At 43.1% G+C, this 22,530-nt stretch overlaps 1 protein-coding gene across 3 annotated transcripts in view; it reads right to left on the bottom strand.

The window, feature by feature from the left end:
• TRIQK (triple QxxK/R motif containing) overlaps positions 1–21,834 on the bottom strand; it is a 109,042-nt gene extending 87,208 nt beyond the window's left edge. For 2 of the 3 annotated variants that reach the window (XM_075825982.1, XM_075825981.1), the window contains exons 1-2: positions 21,744–21,834; positions 5,829–5,884 (exon numbers count right to left, since the gene is read on the bottom strand). The gene's annotated coding sequence lies outside the window, so the exon portion shown is untranslated. The remainder of the gene's footprint in view (positions 1–5,828; positions 5,885–21,743) is intronic. The other variant, XM_075825983.1, reaches the window with a different exon arrangement.
• Positions 21,835–22,530: the final 696 nt, after the last annotated feature.

Below are 22,530 nucleotides of genomic sequence, written 5' to 3'. Positions count from 1 at the left end.
GCCTTCTTTCCTATATATGTATGCATATTTACTCGATATGGATAATTTCCTCCCGCTGGATTGAATACTGCAAGTTTTCACGTATAAAGATATTAGTGTACTGGCACTTTCCCTTTTCCAAGATGGCGATATAGTACTGGAGAGGAGATGATGCTCGTGTGTTGCCGGATGACTCTCGCGAGAGTTTGCTGGACCTTGCTGTTCCATGTTGCCGTGGTGATGACTAAGTCAGATGTCTACTTAGATCCAATGGAAACATTGCTTGTGAGCATGCGCAGTGGAACACTGAAAACTTACAACGTGTGTTACATATGAGTCCAATGATTGTTTTTTCTCTGTAGATCGGTGAGTGCAGCTGATTTTGTTTTTAAATGAACTGCACCTTGTTTATGCACTGAAGGATAAAACACTGTTTTTTTATATACTATTTATAAAACATAAATTTTGTACTTTTTTGTATTGTATGAACACTACTGTATGTAATTTGAGATTGGTTTCACTGGTCCCTGTATGTTTATTATATGTGTATTATTAGACTTTTTCTCTGAACTATGTTAATTTGTTAACACTGATTGCTTGGGCTTTGCCCCTTATATATACACGTGTATGCTGTAACACATATGACTTGAAAAAGTCCTGATAGAGAGGGTGAAACATTGTAGTGGATGTTGGTTGTGTTAAACCCAAGTTTTTTTGCGTGCTGCTTGGTACTCTTTTTCTTGGATATATGTTATACAAGGAGGGGTCACTCCTTGTTTGGAAGCATAGCAGCGGCCTTCATATGCAAATAATCACAGTGCTGCTCCTACGTGTGTGTGCATATATATATATATATATATATATATATATATATATATATATATATATATATACACACACACACACACACATATACATACACACACACACACGACGGTTGTCTGGAATGGGTTAGAAAAAAATTATATTTAAATGTACCTTACAAGGCACATCAAGCATAGAATACGGTGAAACTTCTCCAAAAGCCCACCTCTCAAGGAGACCCCCCCAGATCTTGACCATTTTTTAAAGGGGTATTCCCAGAATCGTCAATTCTCACCTATTCACAGGATAGGTGATAATTGTCTGATCGCTGGGAGCCCCCCTCTGCGACCACCCATTAATCACAAGAACTGGTGTAGCAAATCCCCTGTTCCTCCTCACTGCTCTACTGCAGTGAGGAGGACACGGACTGGAGCGGCGGTCAAGCATGCGTGTTACCATTCCATTTAAAGTCTAAGGGGAGGACAGAAACAGCAGAGTACAGCGCTCAGCTGTTTCTGTCAGTCCAACAGACATTGAATGGAAGTGTGGGTGCATGCTCGACCCTCGCTCCATTGAAACTCATTGCCTCTGTGGTGAGTGAAGTGAATAGTGGGGGTTCTGGACCCCCGTTCTCGCGATCGGTGGGGGTCGCAGGTATCAGACATTTATCTCTCCTGTAAACAGGAGATAATTGTCAATTCTAGGACAACCTCTTTAATGTGACAGATTTTCAAATGTCTTCTAACCTATATTGGCCTCTTTTTTTTTTTAGAGAGAGAATTTCTCCATCTAGAAACCCATTCTTCAGTGATTTTAGATGCTCGTCTCACAGGATTTCACTATATATCGTTTCACCTCAATCCCAATTTTTTTTGTTGGTCACAAAGAAAAAAAAAAAGCGTCTACTTATTTTAATAGGCAGTTGAAGCAGATTTGATAAGTTACACATCTTAAAGTGGAAATCCTTAGCCGTTTCTTAATCTTTTGCAATGTCACATCATACATGGTTATCAGAGGAAATGGTTTGTCTATTCGTGCTACAGTCAGAGACTTTGAACTCCGGGAAGCTCAGTACTTGGCACATTCTCTCCATCTATGGAAAAGCAGCAAGGCTGGAGTGTAGAGAGCTCATGTACACAGTGTATATACTCTGTGGCAAGGCAGACGTGCTTTGGATTCTTGGACCCTTGGCATAGTTCTTCATATATGGCTATGTTTAAGTGTAACACCTGGCTTACCATCATTATTTCCATGCGTACATGTAAACATCGATAAAATAACAATACCAAAAGATTTAAAAAAAAAAACAAATCTCAACTCATCCAGGGTTAAAAGCGAGACGCACAAGATCATTACTCCAAATACTCATGAGATTTTCTTTCACTGACTGGATTATGTAATATGACATACACGCATATTGTGTACTTTAAGGACAATGTAAGGATAGATCATACACATCTGGGCAGCTTCAAAGTATCAGCTGAAGTTTTCTGCGTAGACTAGGCCTGATACCCTTCATAGAAACTATGTACGATCCGCTGTATGAGCTTCCTGAAATGACTACAAATCGCAGCATTTAGTCACCAGTCCTTTATGGATTTACACACATTTACACTTAGATATATACCATCAGCACACGGCAGTATGGGAAGAGTTATTTATTTGTTTTCTTATTAACCCCTTAATGACCGGGCCTGAAAAGGTCTTAGGCCTCATGCACACGACTGTAGCCATGTGAACGGCCGTGATTTTCGGGTCACCAGCCGGCCGCGGAGTGACACCCCACGAGCCGCCAGCAAATTGCGGGATGTGCACATTCATTTCTATGAGCCTGGACCGCAGAACACGGCCGTAATAAGACATGTCCGTTCTTTCTGCGGTCCGGGCTCCTGGGCCATGCACGGACCATGGAAACCACGGTCGTGTGCATGGCCCATAGAAATTAATGAGGCAGCAAATCTCCCGTGGATTTTCGGGGGAATTGCGGCCGCAGAAGCACGTTCATATGCATGGGGCCTTAATAAACAGCTACATTTTTCTGTTTTTGCCTCTCTGCATTTCAGCAGCCATAACTTTTTTAATTTTTTCATTGACATGGCCGTGTAAGGCCTTGTTTTATGCGGGAGAAATAGTATTATTTTTTTTCCCAGTTTGGGGGTAATAAAAAATTATGTTTACGGTGTGAATATAGGAAAAAGCGATTCTCGGCATAGTTTTTCTTGTTTATTTTTTTATCCTGTTCACGTTTCACACTAAATAACCTGAATAATTAATTTGATAAGTTATTACGTCGTGTAGATAGATATCGAACGTGTAGATTTTGTTTTTTTTGTAATGTAGGGGAAATAAAATATATTTTATGCAAAATAATGACACTTTTTTTTTTGGGACGTTTTTTTATTTATTTATTCTTTTTATTATTTCTTTTTTTAAATCCCATTAAGGGATATTTTTACTTACAACTTTATTTTTTACTTATAATGTATGAGCATACTCCTGTATGCGAACACATTATACCGTGTCACTAGGACACAGGCTGCTGGTAGGGCACATTACGTGTTGCCCTAACAGCAGGCAAACTAAACAGACAGCCCTGAGGTCCTTACTAGGTCCCCAGGGCTGACTGCAGAGAGATTCCCTGGTCTTTGATCACGTCACCGAGTTTCCAATAACGAGATCAAGGACAGGAGTTTCCTTTGATCATACCGCGGTCACGGACCGTGGCAATCAAAGAGTTAAACAGCTGGGCTTGGAATGGTTTCCGATCCCAGCTGTGTTCAGGTGGCTTCTCTAAAATCAGGAACAGTAAGTTACAGCTCCTGCTTAGAGGATGAGCGCTCACAGGAGCCGCTCATCAGCCTCTTCTACAGCGACGCCAAAAGACGTCGCTGTAGACTGAGCACCTGCACCGCCTGCCGTCAAAAGATGGCGGTGGTCATTATTAATTTACATTAGGATATCCAGAATTCAATAAACTCATGAATATTCATTAGGGGCTTTGCACCTGTTCTGCCCCGGACAGCTGACTGTGGCGTTATATACATCGCAGAGTAACAGTGCACTGAATTGATCAAAACCCTCAATGAACAAGTCCACAAGCTCCCCATAGAAACATTAATAGGGGTTTTCCAAACGATTTAAAATATTGGCCAAGGTAGGAGGGATGCAAAAAAACAAAACAAAAAATAACATTTCTCACCTCACAGATCCCAGTCGTTCCAGCGATGCAACGCTGTTCCTCCCCACCGCTGTTTATTGATATAGCTGAAGCGATGACTTGCCCGTATACCCACGTGATCGCTGCAGCCAAACACTGGCCTTCGCGATCCTGTGCCGTATACCCACGGAGACAAGTGATTGGCTGCAGCGATCATGTGGGTATACAAACCCATCATTACTGCAAATATGTCAATACACAGCAGTGGAGAGGACGAGAAGCAGCGCCGCTGGAACAACGTGGATCTGTAAGGTGAGTAATGGCTATTTATTTTATTTTTTTTGCATCCATCTTACCGTTGCCAATTTTTTAAAATAAGTCAGAAAACCCCTTTAAGAGATAGGCAAAGAGTAAAGGCGCTTTTACATAAGCCGATGATCTGGAACTAGCATTCTATTCACCTGTGTAAAGCTTTCTTAACACACACTTTTAGTGTGGCTTTTTTTTACCAGAAACACACACGTAAGGAAAATGGTACACAACACCCAAGCTAGGCTTGCTGTAATTTTTAAAAAACTGCAGTACTGCTGCCCTTCTTCTAGTCAAGTGAATAGGAGCAGAGCTGCAGTAAACCAGCATGGCCACTAAACAGTGGTCGACGCCTTCTGCTTCTGGCACTGACACGGCATATCTTCTGGCGCCCGGAGGCAGCAAGAATAGCTGATCGGTGTGAGGTCCGGGTGTCTGTCCCCCACCGATCATATATTGATGACCTATCCTGATAACCACCAGTCTGGACAACCCCTTTAAGCCACATGGCAATTGCACGCTGTGGGTTGCCTCCATAGCAATGCTTATTTGGGTAAATACCTTTGTTATACACAGGGCCGGCCTTACATTGGATGGAGCCCTGTGTGGTAACGTATGTTGGCATGCCATCTGTCGCCCATAGGCTCTCACGTTAAACAAGCAAATACATATAAACAAATACATTTTTTACTGGATAGCACCCGATTGTATTGGAGGTCTTCACATTTGTGTTGAATGCTCAGTCAGAAGCCTCCATTGCAGACTCCGCTAAAAATCACAGACGAAATAGCGCAGAAAGCAGCTCTATTATGTCCAGTAAAAGGATGGGCACCTTGACGCAAACCCGACAACCCCCATTATAGTCCACCACTGCTGTCCATTTAAAATGTGAATATAGCCCTACGCAATTCAAGAAAAGTTAAGAGTGGACACAATTAATTCTTTTCAGTGTTCAAAAATGCTGGCAATTAAATTCTGCCTCAAAATTCCTATAGGAATTTTTCTGCCGGTCAAAAAACTGTGGGTGAACTAGGCCTAAGGTTGCATGCACACTTCCGTTGGTCGTTGTACGGCCGCTAATGACTGTTCTGTGAAACACGGGCCGCACACGGATGGCTTCAGTGTGCAGTCGCTTGTTTCATGGACCAAATCAATGAAAACGCAGAGACTGTTCTGTCAAAAACCGGCAGGAGTAGGACCTGTCCTATTTTTGACGGAATGGCAACACGGTTCCGTTAAAACAATGGAAGTGTGCATGGCCCCATTGAAATGAATGTGTCAGGGTGCTATCAGTTAAAACAGTGGATAGCACCTTGACGAACAAAAACGAAGTGGGCATGAGGCTTAAGTGTTGAAGTCCATCTAAATTCTACTGAGGTAACCTTGCATTTCATATGCAGTCAACAAAGACGATTAGAAAATCGGTCTAGAAATGGATTCTTATGTACACTCACGCAATAAATACAAAAGTTGGGCTGTTTCTTTGAAAAGTTTGAAGCTGATGTTTATCAGAGCTCACAGTTGCCTTAGACAGTTTACAGCACATTTGAGACACATTAAAGAGAATTAAAGCACTTACCTAAATTGTGTTGCTTTCCTCAGCACAGGTTATATAAAGGAACGATCCATAAAGCACTATTAAAAAAAGAATGTTCATGTGATACTTAGTAGCAGTCAGATGTCACAGACCCTTCATTCACTGAACACTTTTAGGTGTATATGGTTTTTACATATGCATGTATGTATGTGACTAAAACAAGACAATATAAATATTAGGTAAACCGATCATAGTATTCTACAATAGCGGGGAATACGTAAGTAACCATCACATTAACAAATAAAGAACTTCATATCAGCAATCTGCGAATAGACAGAAAACCCGTTAAAGGGGTTTTCTACCTTCTGACAACTGATGACCTATCCACCGAAAAGGGTCATGAGTACATGATCTGTGGGGATCCGACACCCGAACCCCGCACAGATTAGCTTGTCTGATGCCTCCGTGCACCGGACGTACATGCCGAAAGCAGTTGGCTCCGGCCACGGAATAGCGGCAGAGCTGCAGCCAACTGCTTCGGGGCTCTGTACATAGCATTATGCGCCATAACATCCGGTGTCCGCAGGCCACCGAAGAGGCTTATCAGTGCGGGGTCCGGGTGTCGGACCCGCACCGATGATATACTGATGACCTATCCGGTGGATAGGTCATCAGTTGTAATAAAGGTGGACAACCCCTTTAAGATCCCTCAATGTATACATTCACTCAGCATGCAGAGAAAGAACACTGAAATTCTGGGCTGCAACAGTCCCTGCATTAAGGCTCCATGCACACGACCGTTCCCGTAATCACGATCGTGATTACGGGCATGGCCAGCCATCCACATTTGTGGACCGTGCTCCCATTATATAGTATGGGAGCACGGTCCGTAATATAAAGAAATAGGACGTCCAATTTTTTACAAAAGGTTTCTACGGCTTTCGGGGACAAAAGATGGCATTAACAATCGTTTGTTGCCATACATTCCTGTCATAGTTCCATGTAAACGAAGCAAACGAGTGCCGATAGATATTGTCATTTGGCGCTCGTTTACCAGGCAGAACATCTGTCCGTATAGAAGGACATTTAGGGAATTATTTCTCTCTCCCTTGTAGCAAAATCCCATCCTCCTTTGGATTAAAAAAAAAAAAAAAAAAGGGAACGGATCTCCCAAACAAGATGTGCAAGGGGCCTTATCTATTGTAAGTTCCTTCTGTATTGGCTGCTTTTTACTCTGGTCAGATAGGACCATTGACTATAGCTCGGCTAGATCATCTAATGAGAGTCTGAAACCCACCTACCTCAATTGGCGCAAGTAAACAGTATTTAAAAAAACAAAAGCATGAACACGGGGCAATAAAAACACATGCAATGAAAATAGGGTTCCTATATTTGGTTAGATAAAAGCAAGTAGAGATTGGAACAATAGGTAATTCTATTATGATCACTTCCCTAATATTCTTCTGTTACATGCACTACTTTGAAAGCCAGCTCTCCCGGCCCCATCAGTAAACTACAGGCACCGTTTACAGAGTGTGTTCTGTCAATGGAGAGAGGAGAAGGCTGTCATAATGTGCCAACAGGGATCACAACTCTCTCCAGACTGCATATTCGGCATTAAGAAAAACAAGATAAAGGAAATCATATTCCCCCCACGGTTGCTGCTTATAAAGTGCCAGAATATTTTGCAGCGCTGTATAGAGAGTGTCATCACTCACATCAGTCCCTGTCCTCAGTGGAGCTCACAATCTAAGTCCCCTATCTCAGTAACACACTAGGACCAATAGGGGAGGAAACAGGAGTATCCAGAGGAAACCCAAACAAAACACAGGGAGAACATACAAACTCCATGTAGATGTTTCCCTTGGACAGATTTGAACACAGGCCCCAGTGCTGCAAGACAACGGTGCTAACTACTGAGACACCATGTTGCTAATATAAACTTTATGGAGTATTGGACACCTACACATTACACCTACAGGAGCTCTTATGACATCCCATTCTAAATCCATAGGCATTAATGGGAAGTTGTTTCCCCCATTTGCTGCTAAAACAGCTTCCACTCTTCTGGGATGACTTTCTACAAGATTTTGGAGAGTGTCTGTGGGAATTTTTGCCCATTCATCCAGAAGAACATTTGTGAGGTCAGACACTGATGTTGGACGAGATGGCCTGACTCTAAATCTCTGTTCTAGTTCATCCCAAAGGGGTTTAATGGGGTTGAGGTCAAGGCTCTGTGCAGGTCAGTCAAGTTCTTCCACATCAAACTCACCCAACCATGTCCTTATGGGCCTTGATTTGTGCACTAGGGCACAGTCATGCTAGAAGCGAAAAGGGCCAAACCCCAAACTTTTCTCACAAATTTTGAAGCTCCAATTTTTTAAAATGTCTTGGTATGTTGAAGCATTAGGATATCCCTTCACTAGAACTAAGACACCTAGGTCGACCACTCAAAAACAACCCCATAGCATTATCCCGCATCTACCAAACTTTACAATTGGCACAATGCCGTCAGGCAGGTAACATTCTCCTGGCAATCGCCAAACCCAGACCCGTAGAGAAGTGTGATACGTCACTCCGCAGAACACGTTTCCACTGCTCCAGATTCCAATGGCGGCTTTACACTACTCCATCCGATGCTTAGCATTGTGCTTGGTAATGTACGGCTTACAGGCAGCTGCTCGGCCATGGATACCCACGCCATGACGCACCCGGCACACAGCTTTTGTGCTGATGTTAATCCCAGAGGAGGTTTGGAGCTCTGCAGTTATTGATTCAGAGAATTGGCGACTTTTATGCACCTCAGCACTCGGCAATGCTGCTCTGTAACTTAACGTGGTCTGCTACTTTGTGGCGGAGATACTGTGGTTCCTGAACGCTTCCACTTTGCAATAATACCACTCACAGTTGATCGTGGAATATCTAGGAGGGAAGGATTCTCATGAACTGACGTTTTACAACGGTGGCATCTTATTACACACTTTACATAAATTTGTGGAGGAATGGGTCGCTGTAAAGGCAGAAGGCATGGCTAGTGCTTGATTTTTACACCTGTGGTAATAGGACTGAAACAGCTGAATTCAATGATCAAGAGGTGCATCCCAATACTTGTGTCCATATGGTGTACATGAAAAGTTCACCAAACCTTCCAAAACTGAACCCATAAAATCAACGTTCACATCTTTCACAGAGAAAGAAATATTTTCCTTTGTTTTTTGCTTTCAACCTCTACACACTGCAAGACGTATTTTATGTTCTGCTCTATCACTAGAGAATTACACCACCTGCTGTGTATCAAATGAAGAGGCCTTTATTTCTGTGTTTCAGCACTAAGGATTTCTCAGAAAAAAAAGATAATGCAGGACAAACAAATTACTATAAGGAAAGAAGGCAAATCAATATATTAAAAGTAGACACTGCTTTTGTCTATAACAAAGGCAGCTTGATGGGCCGATGAGCAGGCATCCTTAGACCTTGCTGCAGATTTTCTTTTTCACCATCACCGTGAAAACTTATGACAGGGGTCTAGGTTTTGAGACCCCATTGATTGCTGGAATAAAGAGGCAGAAGCGCTTGCTGTGCCCCTTTGGATGTGATCAGGTTTTTCTTGCTCTCCTCTGTCCATTAGTTCCAGCGATTGGTGGAGGTCTCAGCACCCGGACCCCACCCATGACATGTCAGATTTTTTTTGAAACAGCAGGTAGGCTTAAAACCAAAACCAGGATGGGGCCTAAGGCTAAGTTCACACAGAGTTTTTTGACGCGGAAACCGCGCCAAAAAAACTCGTCAAAAACGGCCCGAAAATGCCTCCTGTTGATTTCAATGGGAGGAGGGGGCGGTTTTCTCCCGCGAGCGGTAAAACCGCCTCGCGAGAGAAAGAAGCGACATGCCCTATCTTCGGGCGTTTCCGCCTCTGACCTCCCATTGACTTTAATGAGAGGCAGAGAAAGCGTATTTCGCTGCGTTTTATGCCCACGGCGCTCAATGGCCGCGGGCGAAAAACTCTACGAAAATCGGCGTGCATGGAGAGGAAAATATGCCTCAAACTTCCAAACTGAATTTTGAGGCAGAAATTCCGCCTGCAAAATACTCCATGTGAACATAGCCTAAGGGTATGTTCACACGCACTAATTACGGACGTAATTCGGGCGTTTTTGCCCCGAGTTACGTCCGAAATTAGCGCCTCAATAGCGTTGATAAACATCTGCCCATTGAAAGCAATGGGCAGACGTTTGTCTGTTCACACGAGGCGTATATTTACGCGCCGCTGTCAAATGACAGCGCGTAAATAGACGCCCGCATCAAAGAAGTGACCTGTCACTTCTTTGGCCGTAATTGGAGCCGTTATTTATTGACTCCAATGAATAGCAGCGCCAATTACGTCCGTAATGGACGCGGCGTTCAAGCGCCTGCACATGCCGTTACGGCTGAAATTACGGGGATGTTTTCAGGCGGAAACATCCCTGTAATTTCAGCCGTTACGGACGCTGCCGTGTGAACATACCCTAAAAAGGTAGGAGATGTAGAATAGGATGCAAAACTAAAACAAAAATGTGATTGGTTGACACACAGGGTGAGGTATTTTGATGCTCCTTTTTTTTTTTTTTACACATAAAACAAATAGTAACTTGTGACTGTTAAAGGGAAGGTGTCGTGAATTATTATTTATTTATTTTTTTATAATATTGCTTTTAGGCCTCATTTACACGAGCGTATTATACGCGCGTGCGACGCGCGTGCTTTTCACGCGTGTCGTACGCACCTATAATAGTCTATGGGGCTGTTTAGACGATGCGTGAATTTTGCGCTGCGTGAGTGCGTTGCGTAAAACTCACGACATGTTCTATATTCTTGCGTTTTTCACGCAACACGCACCCATTGACTTCAATGGGTGCGTGAAAACAACGCATGCCACACTGACGGTCCTGCGTTGCATGCGCGAAAATCACGCAAGAGCTGTCAAAAGGATGAATGTAAACAGAAAAGCACCACGTGCTTTTCTGGTTACAAACATCCAAACGGAGTGTCAAATTAGAGATGAGCGCACCGAACTTCACCGGGTTCGGCCGAACTCGTTTTAACCGAACCCGGCAAAAAATGTTCGGGTACGCGACGTCAGGAGACAGTCACTGCCCATGGTGCTGAAAGACTTAAACTGTTTCAGCACCATGGACAGTGACTTTCGATCACAATATACATATACGTGTAAAAAAAAACAGAAGTTCTGACTTACCGATAAGTCCCGGCTCCTTCCTCCAGTCCGACCTCCCGGGATGACAATTCAGGCCAAGTGACAGCTGCAGCCAATCACAGGCCAAGCACAGGCTGCAGCCAATCACAGGCTGCAGCGGTTTCATGGCCTGCCGCGTCATCCTGGGAGGTGGGGCCGGATGACAAGAGAGGGACGCGTCACCAAGGCAACGGCCGGGAGACCGGACTGGAGGAAGCAGGCAGTTCATGGTAAGTGTGAACGTCTTTTTTTATTCACAGGTTGGTGTATATTGTGATCGGCATTCACTGTCGAGGGTGCTGAAAGAGTTACTGCCGATCAGTTAGCTCTTTCAGCACCTTGGACAGTGACGGGCGTCGACTAGCCTCATCTCTATGATGGCGGCTGCGCGAAAATCACGCAGCCGCGCATCATACACGGATGACACACGGAGCTGTCAATTGCCTTTTGCGCACGCAAAACGCAGCGTTTTTTTGCGCGCGCAAAACGCACACGCTCGTGTAAATGAGGCCTTAGTATGATATTAAAATTAATTTTATTTATTTGTGTTCTACTTTTTTCTTACTTTTACTTCTCTATGGGAGCTGCCATTTTTTTTTTTCATCTGTGTATATGTCGATTAACGACACATACAGAGATGGAATACGGCACATACATCCCCATAGAGAATGCGAACGGAAGCCGTTCCATTCTCTGCAGCGTACACCGTCTGTGTGGGAACGGAGCATGCCACACAGACCAAAACGAAGCTCGTTCGCAGAGCGAAATCCGGCACCATTTTCTTGTGGACCGGAAGCCGCTGCCGGACAGTCAGATGACGACTTCCGGCTGCGGCCTCCGGCCATATGTTCAAGGAAGCAAAGGCGCAAGGTATAGGAGCGGAGACGGCAGAAGCAGGTAATTTATGTTTGTGTATGTGATGTGCGTATTATGTTCGTGTGATACGGTCTGCTGAGCCCTGTATCTAATCCTCCTACACTGTGCAGTCTCTCAAAAAATGGCGGTACACAGTGTAGGAGGTTTGAAGATTCAAACCACTCCTTCTCCTGGCACTAGCCAGAATAAGTAAAAGAAGTAAAAACGCCCCGATGTACGCACATAATACTCACCCAGTTCTACTTTAACTTTAAACACGCCCAGTTGTACTTTAGAAAGCCTCATTTGTATAAATATAAAAATGGTCATAACTTGGCCAAAAATGCTCGTTTAAAAAAAAAAGGTTACTCTTATCTCCATTGCAGCGCCGATCTGCTGCAATAGGAGATAGGGGTTGCAAAATCTGGTGACAGAGCCTCTTTAAGTATACATCAAGGAAAGCTAGTGCTTCTCGCAATATGTTGTATACTTATGACAAATGGATGACATGGGCTCAGAAGCGGAGTCTGTGCCATCATCCCCGGGTGTCAGCTGTATGTAACTGACAACGTCCTGTAACGGCAGGGAACGGAGCTAGCTCCAGTCCCTGTCATTAACCCCTTAGATGCAACGATCGAAAGTGATCGCTGCTTCTTAGCAGTTAGTAGCAAATTGGCAGCCCTGCATGCGATCGCAGGGCTGCCGACTGCTACTATGGCAACAGGCGGGTACTGTAGTGATAATGGGAGATTTTAATTTCCGGGATATTAATTGGTGTCATGGTTCGGCTTCAACTGCAAAGGGGAGACATTTCCTCAACCTGTGGTTTATGGGCCAGTTTGTGGAAGACCCAACTAGAGGTGAAGCTCTGTTGGATCTGCTCATTTCTAATAATGCAGAGCTTGTTGGGAACGTCAATGTTCGTGAAAACCTCGGTAACAGTGATCACAATATAGTTACATTTTACCTATACTGTAAAAAACAAACGCAGGCTGGGAGGGCAAAAACATTTAATTTTAAGAAAGCCAATTTCCCCAGGATGAGGGCTGCAATTCAGGATATAGACTGGGAAGAACTAATGTCAAATAATGGTACAAATGATAAATGGGAGATTTTCAAATCTAGTTTGGGTTATTATAGTGCAAAATTTATTCCTATAGGTAACAAGTATAAACGACTCAAATTAAACCCCACATGGCTTACACCTTCTGTGAAAGGGGCAATACATGACAAAAAAAAAGGGCATTTAAAAAATACAAATCTGAGGGTACAGCTGTAGACTTTGTAAAATATCAAGAACTTAATAAAATCTGTAAAAATGTAATAAAATTAGCAAAAATACAAAATGAAAGGCAGGTGGCCAAGGATCGTAAAACAAATCCCCAAAAATTCTTCAAGTATATAAATGCTAAAAAGCCAAGGTCTGAACATGTAGGAGCCCTAGATAGAGGTAATGGGGAGTTGGTCACAGGGGATCAAGAGAAGGCAGAGTTACTAAATGGGTTCTTTAGCTCTGTATATACAACAGAAGAAAGAGCAGCTGATGTAGCCGCTGCCAGTGCTGTTAATATATCAGTTGATATACTGAATTGGATGAATGTAGAGATGGTCCAAGCTAAATTAAATAAATGTGCACAAGGCCCCGGGACCAGATGGGATACACCCTAGAGTTCTTAAGGAGCTTAGTTCAGTTATTTCTGTCCCCCTTTTCATAATATTCAGAGATTCTCTAGTGACTGGTATAGTGCCAAGGGACTGGCGCAGGGCAAATGTGGTGCCTATTTTCAAAAAGGGCTCTAGGTCTTCCCCGGGTAATTATAGACCAGTAAGCTTAACATCCATCGTGGGGAAAATGTTTGAGGGGCTATTGAGGGACTATATACAGGATTATGTGACAATAAATAGCATTATAAGTGACAGCCAGCACGGTTTTACTAAGGACAGAAGTTGTCAAACTAACCTAATCTGTTTTTATGAAGAGGTGAGCAGAAGCCTAGACAGAGGGGCCGCTGTGGATTTAGTGTTTTTGGACTTTGCAAAGGCATTTGACACTGTCCCTCATAGACATCTAATGGGTAAATTAAGGACTATAGGTTTAGAAAATATAGTTTGTAATTGGATTGAGAATTGGCTCAAGGACCGTATCCAGAGAGTTGTGGTCAATGATTCCTACTCTGAATGGTCCCCGGTTATAAGTGGTGTACCCCAGGGTTCAGTGCTGGGACCACTATTATTCAACTTATTTATTAATGATATAGAGGTTGGGATTAATAGCATTATTTCTATTTTTGCAGATGACACCAAGCTATGTAATATAGTTCAGACTATGGAAGATGTTTGTGAATTGCAGGCAGATTTAAACAAACTGAGTGTTTGGGCGTCCACTTGGCAGATGAAGTTTAATGTAGATAAATGTAAAGTTATGCATCTGGGTACCAACAACCTGCATGCATCATATGTCCTAGGGGGGCTACACTGGGGGAGTCACTTGTTGAGAAGGATCTGGGTGTACTTGTAAATCATAAACTAAATAACAGCATGCAGTGTCAATCAGCTGCTTCAAAGGCCAGCAAGATATTGTCGTGTATTAAAAGAGGCATGGACTCGCGGGATAGGGATGTAATATTGCCACTTTACAAAGCATTAGTGAGGCCTCATCTAGAATATGCAGTTCAGTTCTGGGCTCCAGTTCATAGAAAGGATGCCCTGGAGTTGGAAAAAATACAAAGAAGAGCAACGAAGCTAATTAGGGGCATGGAGAATCTAAGTTATGAGGAAAGATTAAAATAATTAAACTTATTTAGCCTTGAAAAAAGACGACTAAGGGGGGACATGATTAACTTATATAAATATATTAATGGCACATACAAAAAATATGGTGAAATCCTGTTCCATGTAAAACCCCCTCAAAAAACAAGGGGGCACTCCCTCCGTCTGGAGAAAAAAAGGTTCAACCTGCAGAGGCGACAAGCCTTCTTTAGGCCTCATTTACACGAGCGTATTATACGCGCGTGCGACGCGCGTGCTTTTCACGCGTGTCGTACGCACCTATAATAGTCTATGGGGCTGTTTAGACGATGCGTGAATTTTGCGCTGCGTGAGTGCGTTGCGTAAAACTCACGACATGTTCTATATTCTTGCGTTTTTCACGCAACACGCACCCATTGACTTCAATGGGTGCGTGAAAACAACGCATGCCACACGGACGGTCCTGCGTTGCATGCGCGAAAATCACGCAAGAGCTGTCAAAAGGATGAATGTAAACAGAAAAGCACCACGTGCTTTTCTGGTTACAAACATCCAAACGGAGTGTCAAATTAGAGATGAGCGCACCGAACTTCACCGGGTTCGGCCGAACTCGTTTTGACCGAACCCGGCAAAAAATGTTCGGGTACGCGACGTCAGGAGACAGTCACTGCCCACGGTGCTCAAAGACTTAAACTGTTTCAGCACCATGGACAGTGACTTTCGATCACAATATACATATACGTGTAAAAAAAAAACAGAAGTTCGGACTTACCGATAAGTCCCGGCTCCTTCCTCCAGTCCGACCTCCCGGGATGACAATTAAGGCAAAGTGACAGCTGCAGCCAATCACAGGCCAAGCACAGGCTGCAGCCAATCACAGGCTGCAGCGGTCTCATGGCCTGCCGCGTCATCCTGGGAGGTGGGGCCGGATGACAAGAGAGGGACGCGTCACCAAGGCAACGGCCGGGAGACCGGACTGGAGGAAGCAGGCAGTTCATGGTAAGTTTGAAAGTCTTTTTTTATTCACAGGTTGGTGTATATTGTGATCGGCAGTCACTGTCGAGGGTGCTGAAAGAGTTCCTGCCGATCAGTTAGCTCTTTCAGCACCTTGGACAGTGACGGGCGTTGACTAGCCTCATCTCTATGATGGCGGCTGCGCGAAAATCACGCAGCCGCGCATCATACACGGATGACACACGGAGCTGTCAATTGCCTTTTGCGCACGCAAAACGCAGCGTTTTTTTGCGCGCGCAAAACGCACACGCTCGTGTAAATGAGGCCTTACTGTGAGAACTGTGAATCTATGGAATAGTCTACCGCAGGAGCCGTCACAGCAGGGACAGGAGATAGCTTTAAAAAAGGGTTAGATAATTTCCTAGAACAAAAAAATATTAGCTCCTATGTGTAGAGGTTTTTTGCTTCCCTTTTCCCGTCCCTTGGTTGAACATGTGTCTTTTTTCAGCCTTACTAACTATGTAACTATGTAACAATAGCCTCCTGCTCTGCCGTTAGGAAAGCCGATTAGGCCTGCCCGGAGGCGAAGCCTAATCAGCTTGCTGTCAGTGAACGACTGACAGATCTAATACATTGCACTACCTATGTAGTGCAATGTATTAGAAAATAAATCAGACAGTTGGACCTTCAAGTCCCCTAGTGGGACTAAAACAGTGTAAAAAAAAAAAAAAAAAATCAAACTCATAATGAAAGTTTCAAGTAATAAAATATAACACAATCGCCCTTTGTCCCTTATCAAGTCCTTTAGGCTGTGTTCACACGAGCATGTTACGTCCGTAAAGGACGGAACGTATTTCGGCCGCAAGTCCCGGACCGAATACACTGCAGGGAGTCGGGCTCCTAGCATCATAGTTATGTACGACGCTAGGAGTCCCTGCCTCGCTGCAGGACAACTGGCCCGTACTGTAATCATGTTTTCAGTACGGGCCAGTAGTTCCACGGAGTGGCAGGGACTCCTAGCGTCATACATAACTATGATGCGAGGAGCCCGGCTCCCTGCAGTGTGTTCGGTCCGGGACTTGTGGCCGAAATACGTTCCGTCCTTTACGGACGTAACATGCTCGTGTGAACCCAGCCTTATTATTGAAAAAAATAAACCATACATATTTGGTATCACCGTAACGGCCTGAACTATAAAAAAAATTATGTTATTTATTCCACGCGGTGAACGTAGTAAAAAAAAAACTATTTACAAAACAATGCCAAAATTTATTTTTTTTGGTCACTTTGCCCTAAAACAAATTAGAATAAAAAGTGATCAAAAAGTCGCATGTATCCAAAAATGGTACCTAAAAAAACTATAGCTCGTCTTGCAAACAACAAGCACCCATACAGCTCCGTCAACGAAAAAAATTATAAAGTTATGGTTCTCGCAACATGGCGACAGAAAAAATACATTATTTTTACAAAAGTAATTTTATTGTGCAAAAAACATTTAAAAAAAGCTATAAATTTGGGATCGCCGGAATCATACTGACCCGTAGAGTAAAGTTATCATGTAATATATAAAGCATGGCAATTGCTGTAAAAAGCAAAAACAAAAAAAACTATGCCAGAATCGCTGTTTTTTGGTCACCTTGCCTCCCAAAAAAATAGGATAAAAAGTGATCAAAAAGTCGCATTTACCCCAAAATGGTACCCATAATAATAAAAAGCAGCCCTCATACCACTACGTCTATGAAAAAATAAAATAAGTTAAGGCACCAACAAGTCAGCAAATAAAAAATATGCAGTTGTGCCGACCCGAGGGGAACATTTCTTCTGTTTCAAGAGGCGAACTATCAAGGCCCTAAAATTAGGGAACGAGGAAGAGTAGGGCCCAAACATACCTGTTGGAAGCGAGGGCACCCGTATTATACCAGAACATCACTTTCCCAGCAAAATTCCCCAAACTGCAAAGGTGCGGAGTGAGGACCAAAAGGGGGATAAGGAAAGACATTTATCAGTGCGACACTGGCCTGTGCAGAAAGGATTGCTCCACAGCGTAACACAGATCTATGGATTATTTTATTGTTTTTTTTCTACCCGATTATTATACCACCTGACTATGCCCCTGATGTACTCTGCCCAGCTCACATATGCCCCCACATTATAATTGAAAAAAACAGCAATACTCAAAACAAAACTACTGCCAAGCAAAATCCACCCTCAAAAAGCCATATGGCGCTCCCTCCCTTCTGATCCCTACAGTGTGCCCAAACCGCTATTTACTTCCACATATATGGCATCGCCATACCCGGGAGAACCCTTTTTTTTGGGTGTGTGTCTCTAGTGGCACAAGCTGGGAACCACATATTTGCCACTGAAATGGCAAATCAAGGGAAACATTTTAATTTTTACTTTGCACCATCCGCAGTGCATTCATTTATGGAAATGACCTGTGGGGTGAAAATTCCCACCACACCCCTTAAAAAATGCCTTGAGGGGTGTAGTTTTCAAAATGAGGTCACTTCTCAGGGGTTTCTTTTATTATTTCACATCAGAGCCTCTGCAATTGTGAACCAATACTTTGTAAATTGCCAAATTAGGCCTCAATTTCACATTGTACTCTTTCACTCCTGAGCCTAATCAAATGTCCAGGCAAAAGATTAGGGCCACATGAAGGGTGTTTCTAAAACCGGGAAACACAGCATAATAATTAGAGAGCTGTCTTGTTATGGTGGCACAAGCTGGGCACCACATATTGGCATATATATGAAAAAAATCCCATTTTCACTGTGCAACATTGAGTGCACACTAATTTCTGGAAAATACCTAAGGGGTCAACATGCTCACTACATCCCTAAGTGAATACCTTGAGGGGTGTAGTTTCCAAACTGGGGTCATTTCTGGGGGGTTTCCACTGTTTTGGTCCCACAGGGGCTCTGCAAATGCGACACAGCGCCCAGAAACCAATACAGCAAAATCTGCACTCCAAAAGCCAAATGGTGCTCCTTCCCTTCTGAGCCCTACTGTGTGCCCAAAAAGTCGTTTATGACTATTAATAGGGTATTGCCATACTCTGGAGAAATTGCTTTACAAATTTTGGGGTGGTTTTTTTCCTTTATTTGTTGAGAAAATGAAAAATTGAGCTAAAGCTACGTCTTATTGGAAAAACAATTAATTTATTTTCACTGCCCAATTCTAATAAAATCTATGAAACACCCGTGGGGTCTAAATGCTCACTAGACCCCTAGATGAATTCCTCAAGGGGTGTAGTATCTTAAATGGAGTCACTTTTCGGTAGTTTCCACTGTACTGGTTCCTTAGGTGCTTTGCAAATGCAACATGGCGCCAAGAAACCAATCCAGCAAAATCTGTACTCCAAAACCCAAATGGCACTCCTTCTCGTCTGAGCCTTGCCATGTGCCCAAACAGCAGTTTATGCCCACATATGGGGTATTTCTGTACTCCCGAGAAGTTGCTTTACAAATGTTAGGGGACTTTTTCTTCTTTATTCCTTGTGGACAGTTTAACTAAAACATCTAATTTGAAAAAATGTACATTTTTCATTTTCACTTCCAGATTCTAATACAACCTATGAAACACCTGGAAGGGTCAAAATGCTCACTACACCCCTAGATAAATTCCTTGTGGGGTGCAGTTTCCGAAACTGGGTCTTTTTTTAGGGTGTTTCCTTTGTTTTGGTAGCACAAGACCTCTTCAAACCTGACATGGTGCCTAAAATATATTCTAATAAAAAAAGAAGACCCCAAAATCCTCTAGGTGCACCTTTGCTTCTAAGGCCGGTGCTTATTTCTAAAAACTGTAGAATCTGGGTAATAAATATTGAGTTATGCTTCTCTGGTAAAACCTTCTGTGTTACAGAAAAAATATTCATTAAATATGAATTTCTGCAAAAAAAAATTTTAAAATTTGTAAATTTCGCCTCTACGTTGCTTTAATTCTAGTGAAACGCCTGAGGGGTTAAGAAACTTTCTAAATGCTGTTTTGAATACTTGGAGGGGTGCAGTTTTTAAAATGGGTTGACTTATGGGGGTTTGCATTGTACAGTCCCCTCCAAGCCACTTCGTAGCTGAACTGCCCCCTGTAAAAATAGCCTTTTCAAATTCTCTTGAAAACGTGAGAAATTTCTGCTAAAGTCCTAAGCCTTGTAACGTCATAGAAAAATAAAAGGATGTTCAAAAAAATAATGCCAATCTAAAGTAGACATATGGGGGATGTTAATTAGCAACTATTTTGTGTGGTATTACTATCAGTTTTACAAACAGATATATTTAAATTTAGAAAAATGCAAATTTTTGAAATTTTTCACAAAATTTTGGTGTTTTTCCACAATTAAATACTGAATGTATCGACCATATTTTAGCACTAACTTAAAGTACAATGTGTCACAAGAAACCAATCTCAGAATCGCTTGTATAGATAAAAGCATTCCAAAGTTATTACCACATAAATTGACATAAGAAAAATAAGGCTCTGTCAGGAAGGTCAAAAGTGGCTGCAGCGGGAAGGGGTTAAATGGGTTGGGGCGATTAGATTGCAAGGGCCCTTTAAAGTCTGATGTATTGTTTGGAAACTGGAGACTCGGGCACTTTGCGGCATTTTTCCCATTGACTTTCATTGAGAAAAACTGCATGAAAAAACCACAGGGCCAAGTTCACTCTTGTTTTTTTTTTTTACCTAAAATCACAGTTTACCTTATCCCCTGGTGTGCGAATTATACATTTTTTACTTGGGGGAAGAATAGAACAGGTTGTTTTTTTTTCGTTTTCTTTATTGGAGAACCTCTTTAAAGGGGTTGTCCAGGCACAGGACGTTTGTCATACTGATGATCTATGATCGATGGGGGTCCCACACAGACCCCGCACCGATCAGCTGCTCCGGCTGCCTCAGGGTATCGGATGTCCGTGCCGAGAGCACAGAGCTGTGCAGCAGCTCTGATCCTATTCAAGTGAATAGGAGTAATAGGAGTGGAGTTGCAGACTTGCTGCACGGCTGCTACACAGTGTATGGAGACATCGGTTTGAGGCATGGACATCCGGCGCCTGGAGGCAGCCAAAGCAACTGATCGGTGCGGGGTCCGGATGTCAGACCCCCACCGATCATATACGGTGGGGGTCTGACATCCCTTCTTTCTCCCGCGAGACGGTTTTACCGCTCGCGGGAAAAAGACGCCTTCGCCTTCCATTGAAATCAATGGGAGGCATTTTCGGGACGTTCTTGACGAGTTTTGTGGCGCGGTTTCAGCGCCAAAAGACTTAGTGTAAACCCAGCCTTATATTTCCTGTTCCCATTGAAACCAGTTCTGGCTCAAAAATCGCCAACGATTACGCGATGTATGAATCCAACCTCATAGTACCAGCAAAGTAAATGAGATTTGAAGTGATCTCATCTACTCATGGCAGAATTTGTTTGCACGTACATTGACCCGCGGTGCGGATTTTAAAATGCACAGCATATTAATTAACCTTGTGTTTAGTCCTTGTTCACACAGTGCAGATTTGCTGCAGATTTTCCAAACCAAAACCAGGAATGAAACCTAAACAGAAATAATATATCAATAAAGTCCTTATAGGTGTCCTCTCCTGCATCCAATCCTGGTTTGCCATAAAAAAAAAATGCATGCAAATTCTGCATCAAATCTGCACTGTGCGAAGAAGGCCTGAGTGTGGATTTTCTTTATGGTTTTGATGTGAATTTTCCTCCTCATATTCCACAACGTGTGCATGTAGCTTAAAGTTCCAGAATTTGTGATAATATTAAATATTTCCCATGTATCTCCGGATGCTAAACTGGGAAACGATGTAGCGCAATGGTCTATAAACCGACCACTTCCATTACTATAGGAACATGTACAGATTAAGGAGTTGCTATTCATGCAGTTCCTCCACATTTGTGCAGCCCAAGATAAACTCTACCTAAAAGATGAAGACAGTATAAGAAATACAGGACATTGCTATAGAGCAGGGACACCGCCTTAGTAATCACACATCACATCCACACACAGGCAGCAATGCCCGCAGTGCCTCCTCTCCCCGACCACAGGATCAGCTGTGTGCAGAGCATTGCAGGAGGCATCATGCATACGGACAGGACGCTCTGCAGAGCAGCCCGCTGCCGCTACAGTGTGCCTGCCCTGGATATTATCGAGGCCTGCTGCTGCCTACCTAGTGCCAGTCCCGTGTGCAGCGCCTCCTCCTCCTGGTGCTGCCGCCCGTGTGTCGTGTAGAAGGCGGGAGGAGGGCGCTCAGTCTCCGGCACGGCTGTGTGGCAGGTTGTGGTGACGCGGCGTTTATGCCTCCCCTGTCCGGTCACTGGGGGAGGCTGCGCTACAATGACACGTTGCAGAATGCCCAATGCAAACAAAGTGTTAGATATCAGCGCTGGAGATGACCGGAGACACAGGCTGGGGAGATTGCGCCCACAACTCCTGTACTGTGTTATATATATATATATATATATGTATATATATATATATGTGTGTGTGTGTGTGTGTGTGTGTGTATATATGTGTATATATATGTGTGTATATATATGTATGTATATGTGTATATATATGTGTGTGTATATATGTGTGTATATGTATGTATACGTGTATATATATGTGTGTGTGTATATATGTGTGTATATATATATATATATATATATATATATATATATATATATATATATATGTGTGTGTGTGTGTGTGTGTGTATATATATATATATATATATACCATGACTTGTCTGGCCTCTCTGGTGTTTACCATATTACTTGTTGCTAGGGCTGCTCAGTGGTGGTAAATCCAAGAGTATCAATTTGCCGAAGTTAACTGGCATAGTTTACGTGGGCAAATTTTCGGGCAAACGTCCATTCATCGGCTGATCTGATTTTGTATGTGTATAATAAAATGGACGCTAGTGCTTATACATGATGCAAATGCATGGGGACGAATGATCATAGAAACGATCG

The sequence above is a fragment of the Rhinoderma darwinii genome, chromosome 5 (genome assembly GCF_050947455.1).
Source record: "Rhinoderma darwinii isolate aRhiDar2 chromosome 5, aRhiDar2.hap1, whole genome shotgun sequence".
In the NCBI taxonomy this organism is placed as follows: domain Eukaryota; kingdom Metazoa; phylum Chordata; class Amphibia; order Anura; family Rhinodermatidae; genus Rhinoderma; species Rhinoderma darwinii.
Note: the sequence above shows the minus strand (reverse complement) of the source record. Positions and strands in the feature narration are given on the sequence as shown.